The 8,346-nt window shown below is 54.6% G+C and overlaps 1 long non-coding RNA gene across 1 annotated transcript; it reads left to right on the top strand.

Annotated features, from left to right (window-relative positions):
- The first annotated feature begins 720 nt into the window (after positions 1–720).
- On the top strand, positions 721–7,341 carry LOC142076240 (uncharacterized). Its single transcript, XR_012671130.1, has 3 exons — positions 721–768; positions 2,465–2,660; positions 3,011–7,341. It is a non-coding gene; the product is annotated as an uncharacterized LOC142076240 (long non-coding RNA).
- Positions 7,342–8,346: the final 1,005 nt, after the last annotated feature.

Here is an 8,346-nt window from a genome sequence, read left to right as displayed (position 1 = left end):
CGTCGCGGCCGGCAGCTCTCGCCCCTCCCAGAGCAGAGGCAGTCGCTGCGCGCGCACAGCGCTGGCTGCTCTGCAGAGCCGCGGCTGCTCTGCCCCGGGTCCTGCTCTCGGCCCCGCCTCTCCCCTTCCCTCCGCCTCCTCTCCCCCTCACCCTCCTCCCCTGTCCCCCCTCGCCCGCCTGTGCCGGTCCGTCCCTCTGTCCCCCCTCCTCTGCTCCCTCTGTCCCTCTGTCCTGCTGCTCACCGCCACGTCCCTGCGCCCCTGCCCTGCCCCCTTCTCCCTGCCCCCTTCCTCACCAGGGGTTTCCTTCCGCCACTCCCCGCCCCCGTCCTCCGGTCCCTCTGTCCGTCTGCCGCCCCTCCCCGGCCACCCCACCGCCCTGCCCACCCCCCTCTGCCGCTCTCTCCCTCTCCCCTCCTCCTCCCGGCTCCACCGGGGCTCCGGGACCGGGGCCGGGGCAGCCCCGGGGAGGGGCCATGGGGCCTGGGGGGGCGGGGCCGGGCCGGGGGCGGTGTCCCCCAGGGTCAGAGAGCGGGAAGGAGCGCCCCGGGGCATGCTGGGAGCTGTAGTGCTGGAGCATGGGGCTGCCGGGCGGCCATGTTGGTTCCCGGGGCATGCCGGGAGCTGTAGTCCTGGGGCACGGGTCTGCCGGGCGGCCATGTTGTTCCCGGGGCATGCCGGGAGCTGTCGTTTCCCCACGCTCAGCTTCCCGGCAGCCATGTTGGCCTCGGGAGGCGCGGTCTCTGCTCCGGCTGCGTCTCGGCTGAGGTGAGGGCTGGGGCCGCGCGGGGGGGGGTGGGGGAGAGCTCCTAACCGCCCGGTGCGAGGGGCTGCCGGTCAGCTGGAGCCGGGCCGGCCGGGGCAGCCCCGGGAGTGACCCGAGAGCTGGGGAGGGGAAGGAGACAGCCCCCCGGGCACAGGCACCGGGCAGCCCCACTGCCAGAGCCCCCCTGAGCCGCCCCGGCATCTTTAGTTACTACAGTAATAGGCGGTGTGTGTTTTCCTGTTAACTCTCCCAGGGCTTTCACTGCAGCTGCCCTGTTCAGGACGGGGAATATTAAGAGGGAAATGAAAGCGAGCGATACGCATGCGATGGTGATCCTGCCCCAAGGCACGCTGTTTGTTGATCTGGGGAAACACGGCAGTGACTCTGTCAGCGGACAAGGGTTTCCGTGCTATTTCTGTATTTGATACCCAGGGGTTTCTTCCCTCTGCCTGTGTTTCTGTGCGGGCACGTGCATGAAGCAGAGGTGTTTCTCTGTGCCGTACCTGGGACTGGTGACGGCTGGGTGGGTGGGAAGATGCGCAACCACGAAGAAACTTCCTGCAGCTGCCCTGCCATGTGCTTCAGGATAACACAGCTCTTCTGGTCGTTTGCTGCCATGGAGAGCTGCCGAGTGCATGGGGAGGTGTTGGGCTCCTCCTCCCCGCGGTCGGCACTGGTCCTTACTGGGTAGCCTCCCCCAGCAGCCAGTGCTGTACATCCCTGTCAGCTTTAGGCAGACCTCTGCGGCTGGAATGTGTGCCATGTTCCTCTGATTCGTCCATCCTCCACCTTGCATAGCAAGACGTTTAAGATACTGCAGTGTGCTCTTTTTATTGCTGCTAACGTTCAAAAACGTTGTTTTGGTCTGGTCAGCAAGGTATTTGGAAAACCTCACTCTTGCATTTTGAGAATAAAGTGGGTTCCCATCCTTCCCCCTACCCCCCAAACTGTGCAGGATCCAGACCTTTCCCCCTACCCCGCTGTGTGCAGCCTGGCTTCGTTCGTTTTGCTGCCTCAGACCCAGAATCTAGCAAACAGCTGAGATGTGTGCTGGGTGCTCCAGGCCAAAGGAAGTTTCAAATGGTCCCAGTTTACTTTACGCAGCCATGCAGCATGGTACATTTTGGAAGGAGCGCTGGGGTGATGGATCAGAAGTTACTGAAAATGAGATGATCCTGGTGGTGTTTTGTTCTCAGTGCCTGGTTTGGGAAAGGATATACTCAAATATTCTAAAACACAGATCTACTAGAGAAATACGAGTGCAAGGTAAATTCATAATTCCTAAATTCATGCTGCATTTGTTGCTAAATGTATGTTTTAATTTCATTCAAACTAGAACGTAAACCAAGATCGTACCTGCAGAAGAATTTGAATAGCTGTCTTTGTTTCCCAGAGTGAGCATACAAGCACCGGGGAGCAGTTTGCAGGATCAGAACTTCAGCCTGCTCTGGGTGATTGATAAACCTTCAGGAGAGGAAAGAGAAACCCCACTTTTTTAAATACAGCTCTACTTCTCTTAATATTTCTTCGTGTTAGATTGTGTTGGCGGTCAGACTCTAAGCACGTGATTGAACTGTTAAAAAATCAAGATATTTAAGGATTATTTACTGTATTATATCCTCTTACAAGCAGTGCACTCTCTTGCCCTGTGAATAGTAGAATGGCATGACTGGTAATTTTCCTTTTCTTTTCTAGTAGAAGGATGCATTTAGGAAGGCAAAGGCAGGGTACGAGTGGTGCCCCACAACAAACCAACCTGTGAAAACCCAGACATCCACTGCCACAAACAGGAAGAAGCTATGGGCCTTTGCTTCAGACTCTGCAAAAGATTGACCAAGCCCGAGGAAAGCGACAAAAAGTGAAGAAATGCCACAGCGTAACTTCGGGATGGCAGGTGAGGTTTCCGTCCTTGTTCCTCAGATGTAGCAGCCTCGTTTTGTTTGAGGATGCGGCGTTGGAATCGAACCGCAAGACCAGTTTTCTTTACTGCACGTGGTGCTGTAGCGCAAGTCCCTTTCATGTCCCAAATTAAGGTGCCAAGACTCTCGTTAAACCTCTGCATGAGAACCTCAAATTCCTTAGTGCTTTCAAGAGTCAAGTCCAGACCTGTGGCATATCCTAACCCATAACCATTTGGGGTCCAGATTGGATTGATTTTTAATGCAGGCTTATCTGCTGTTAGAGATTTCCGTTTTCTAGTCAAAAAGGAAAATGCTGATTGTGTGCATTCTTTTTCCCTTTCAGAGAGTGTTGTACTGTGTTTAGTAATTTTCTGTTTACAAAGATAATTTATGGGTGTCTATGAAGTTGGTGTTAACGTTCTTGCGGATGAATGTACCAGTGGAGCTAGCTTTTTGCATGGAAATCAAGAGAAGGTAATATAATTTCACTTAAAATGTGCTCTTTTGCCCACCATACCTTGGAGGGGTGGATTCTGTCCTTTTAAACATAAAAAAAAAAAAAAGAAATCAAATCTGTGAATAAGTGTAGGTGGGGCGCCTGAACTGGTGAAAGGCAGAGAATCTCTCACTGGTATCCACAAATGGCAGAACTGTTGCAATCCTGACCTTGAAATACAGAGACGTTAATGTTAAATACTGGCAGCTTAAGAACAGTCAAGGTAGAAAAAATATTTTTTTCCCCCCATCAGCCTTCTTTTTTTTTTTTTTCCTTTTTGCTATGTAAAGTTTCTAATTTTCTAAATATTGATGTATTTGAAAGTTTGTCGTATCCTACCTCGTTTATGACAAGCGTGTGGCAGATAGGACTTTTCTGCTTAGAGAGATTGTGAGCTGGAGAGTGGAAAATGATTTTCTGGAACAAGTGTGAAAGGATAAATCGGGATAAAAAGGCTTGTATGCCTTTTTACCAGTTGAGTGGTATGAAGATTCCTGGAATGAAATTCCTTCTGGCTATGAAGGAACTGTGAAATGTGACCAAAATAAAGTTCTAGAAGTCTCAAGCCCCTTCATCCCGTTCTGCTGTCAGAGGAATAACTCTTATGGTTTCTCCTCAAGGTTTCTTGACTTACCAGGAAGCACAAGTAGGAGGTCGTGGTCTATGTGGCTGCTGTCCCCACCGCTCCTGCTGGGGTATCCAGCTGTAGAGCTTCTGAGTACAGGGAGATCTTGAATCGGCACCTGTCAAAGCAGAGGACAGAGAACTTAAGAACTAATTAGAATCTAACCTAACCCACTGTTTTATCTGCAGAGCCATTCATTTCTGAAGAAGGCCCTCTTCTGTGCTACATGTGATTTTTTTTTTAATTATTATTTATGTGTTTATTTCCTGCAGACTGAGTCAGTGAGCACAGTAATTCACAGGGTCTCACGCCAGTCCTCACGCCAGTGAAGGCTGGCTGTTTCATGGGTATAACAATAGCCCGTAACATAGCGACAGCTTCTGACAGAGACGTTAGCAGCATCTCGAGCATGGCAAGTCTGCTGTGCCAAACGGATTCCTGCTTTGTCAAGTATACACCAGTTTGTGGTAAATACGTTTTGTTGTATTCTCCTCCCGTCGACTTCATGTGATAGTTCAGTTCAGCTCTGACTCTGCTATCCCGTAGAACCTCTTTTAAAACCCAGGCTGTGTGCTAACAGATGAACTAGAATGTAGCTGAGCAACCGTAGAGCTGCCACTGACTGTCTTGCATCTTCAGGGAGATCGTTTCCTTAGGAGAGGGATTATATGATTCCAGAAGAAGTCCAGGAAACCTGTTTTACTTGTTGGTAGTTGTTAATCCTGTCTCGATTGCCTTTTACATATCACATTTCATTTTTGAAGGGGTAATACAGAGAGAGTAAGATCTTCCTTTCTTTTTCTTAAGTCCCACCCAGGCCGTATCTGTCCTTTATTTTTGGCATTCCAGCAGTAAGCACGCCACTTTGAAGTGTCTCTCGTTGACCTGTCATGGTGTCAAGAACCTGAGGTGCGGCACCAGCACTGGGCTTCTGACCTGCAGACCTACGAGTGGTGTCCTTGCTCATCCGGCCGGGAAGTTGTGATTGAGCACATTTTTCTCGTGACACGGCTCACGTGTGATATGTTAGGGCGTAAGGCAAAGCCAACAGCTGTTTGCAGCCCCGCTCGCCCCCTGCAGCTGCCCCGGCCCCAGCCCCTCCCCTGGGGCCTGTCCCGCAGCCCCAGGCCCCCCACGGCCTGTCCTGGCAGCAGCGAGCGGGGCCTCGGGCGCGCTCGATCCTCCGTTAACGTGGGTGCCGCCAGCGCCAGCGCGGGGACGGAGCGGTGCCTGCAGGAGCTCCTGCAGCAGGAAGGGCTCCAGCCTGGGGCCGGCTGCGGTAATGACGGTTCTTTCCCTCTCCCAGAGGCTGCGCTGAGGGCTCAGTTGTCCGATCCTCCCCGGGGATGTCGTTGGCTGCATCTGGCTCGGGCTGAAGGTGAAGAGATCGGAAAAAGGTGAAGCGGCTGGAGAAGGACAGGAAGGGGACCTGGCTGGAAGCTGCCCCCGGCTGCCGACAAGAGGCAGATGGCCTCTCCGGGTGAGGAAGGGTCCCTCTGAGTATTCCTCAGCAGACCAGATCGCCGACATGCACCGCAGGGGGCTTTTGCCTAACCAAAAGTGCGGTTCGGCCAGGCAGTGTGTGTGTCTGTGTGCGTGCGTGGGGCTGTGTGTCCAGGAAGCCTCATGTTGTAAGAGCTGAGAGAGGCAGGACAGAAGTGTCTGAGCTGTAACATTCTCCTGGCAGCACGGAGAGCGGGAACTGTGGTGAGTCCTGGGCCCCTGGGCCGTGTCGCCCCCCTTCTGCGTCCGGGTCCCTCCTCTGCCCCTGCCCCCCCCGCCTTTCCCTCACTGGTGTCACCTTTTTGCTTCCCTGTGCCCCTCTTCTTCTGCTGTTCTTGTATCCTGCTCCCTGTTCCTCCCTCTCCAGTTTCCAAGCCCCTCTCTTTCTCTGCCATTCTACCCGCCCCTTTGTTTTTTCTTGCTCCCCCTCTGTCCTGCTCCCTGCCCCTCTTTTTTCCTTCCTCTGTCTCTGTCCTGCAGCCCAGCGCTGTTTTTTTTCGTTCTCTGCCTCTTTGTCCTGATCTGCACCCCTCTCCGTCTTTCACAATCTCTCTGGCCTCCTCCCTGTCCTGCCTTTTCTCTCTCTGCTTGTGTGTCCCACTCCCTGTCCCCGTCCTCCTCTTTCTCTCTCTCCCTCCTTCTCTTTCTCTCTCTCTCCCTCTGTCCTCTCGCCATCTCTGGGTTTTTTGTCATTCTGTATCCCACTGTCGCTGTCCTTCTTCCTGTCCATCTCTTCCTCTCGCTGTCCCTCTCTGCTGCTCCCGGACCCCCTTTCTTTTTCAGTCTTCCCCCATCTCTCCACAGGGCTCCTGACCCCTCTCTTTCTTTCTCCATCCCTCCGTGAGGCTCAAAATCCTGGTCTTTCTCTCTCTGTCATTATTCTTGTGTGTCGCTCTGTCCTGCTCCCTGTCCCACCGTTTCTTGCTATGTCCCTCTGTCCTGCTCCCTGACCCTGTTCCTTTTTCACTCCCCCTCTGTCCTGCTGCCCACCCCCATTATTCCTCCACGTCTGCTGGCAGCAGCGCCATGAGGTCAGAGCGAGGGCCGCACGCAGGCAGGGCACGGTGGCCAGGAAGGGCTAAAGGTCCTTATGCAGCCCCCGTCGCCTGCAGCTTGCTGTCCCCTGCAGCCGTCGTCCTTGTGCAATGACTGTCGGGCAGTTTCTTCAGAACCGCTCGCTGTGGCGGTGGTATAGATCAACTGCCACGCTGGGCGGCGTGAATACCTCAGCTCACCCGAAAAGCTCGCGAAGTGGCTCCAGCAGCAGCCGGAGAGCTGAGGCTTTTGTGCGTCCCGGTGTGATACAGGGGATGCCCGCAGCGTGACGGAGGAGGAGGGACGAGCACTCTCCCCGTCGGCTAGGTAACTGTTTTGCTCACAGGTTGTCATGGTTTAACCCTGGCCGGCAGCGCAGCACCACACAGCCGCTCGCTCACTCCCCTGTGGTGGGATGGGGGGAGAATCAGAAGGGTAAAAGTGGGAGAACTCGTGGGTTCGGATAAAGACAGATTAGTAATTTAAAAAAAAAAAAAAAAAAGGGAAAAAAACCCACCAACAAAGAGGGAGGAAAACACAACCAAGAAAACAAGTGATGCAAAAGAAGGCAATTGCTCACCACCAACTAACGGCTGCCCAGCCAGTCCCCGAGCAAGGCAGCCCCTGCCAGCCTCCAGCCCTAGTCTCACTGCTGAGCACGACGTCCTATGTCGTGAGAGATGCCTTTGGTCAGCCGGGGTCCGCTGTCCCGGCTGCGTCCCCTCCCATCTCCTTGTGCAGCCCCAGCCCGCTCGCTGGCGGGCAGGGCGAGGAGCAGAAAAGGCCCTGAGGCTGCGCAGGCGCTGCTCAGCAATAACTAACACATCCCCGTGTTACCAACACTGTGTCCAGCACAGATCCAAAACACAGCCCCGCCCAAGCTACTGTGAGGAAATTTATCCCAGCAAAAAGCAGTACACGGGTGCAGGAGTTCCAGGTTGGGAGTTACAAATTAGAGAACTTTGAGTTAGAAACCTCGTTAATTAAGTGGTGAACGAGTGAATGTACGTGTTAGACGAGTCTGTACAAAGGGGATTGAGCCCTTGTTTGCTGTTTGTTTGTTTTCTTTCCTAATGAGCTCATAACCTAAAGTTTAGTTACAGAGTGTGTTGTCCTGTAGGTGTGAGATCTGGCTGGGATGGGCGGAGGAGAGAGGCTCCCTCATGTGACGGGATGCAGTCAACACGGGATGCGCACTGCGCAACGCAGGAAGCACAGAACACTGCGCTGGCGTTAAACAGTTGGAGTTAGGGAAGAAAAGATAGAGCTGGAGTTCTGCGGAAACTGCGTCTCTGGGCTCTGTCCCCAGGGTTCATCCTCTTTCTCCCTGCCCCCTAACAAGCGGCAGCCGTCCCACGTTGGAAAGAGAGAAGATGCCCTTGTGATCCTCATGGCAGTGGCCCAGGGAGACCTGCGGACAGAGGGTGGGACTGACTGCGGATGCCCCAGGCAGGGCACGGGGAATCCAGGGAAAGCCGCACGCTCCTGACCGAGGCACAGTGGCTTAGGGACCTCCTTGCTAAGCAGATGGCAACACCTCATTGCTGCTGATTGGAAACCCCGGCGCTGCTTCCCCACTAAACTGCTGACAGAGAAGTGAAGACCATCGCCGCTGAGCGCCGGAAGGCAGGACCGAGCACAGGTGAAGGCCACGCAAAGAGTTGCCATGCCCAGTTCCCCAAGGCCACAAGAACTCATCATATGGTCACGTTTCGGGACTGATTTTGCTCCCTCTTAAAACTCCGCGGGCCTTCAGTAGGCTGTGCCAGTACTTCATGCTGTCTGGATTCTTACATACTGGAGAGAACCCCCCCCCCCCCCAGTTTCCGTTGGGGTCGGAACGTTGGTCCGTTGGAGCCAACGGCCACCAGTGCCAGCAGGACGGAGCTGTGCTGGCACGGAGCGGCGCTGGGAGGAGGCAGGGTTTGGCCGAGCAGCGCTGCCCCGGCACCAGCACCCCGCTTCCCCGCCTCGCTCGCACCGGCTGGGCCGCGACCTCGGCATCGGCGAGCACCGCGCA

This window comes from Calonectris borealis, unplaced genomic scaffold (assembly GCF_964195595.1).
Source record: "Calonectris borealis unplaced genomic scaffold, bCalBor7.hap1.2 HAP1_SCAFFOLD_35, whole genome shotgun sequence".
NCBI lineage: Eukaryota > Metazoa > Chordata > Aves > Procellariiformes > Procellariidae > Calonectris > Calonectris borealis.
This window is presented reverse-complemented; position numbering and strand designations above follow the sequence as displayed.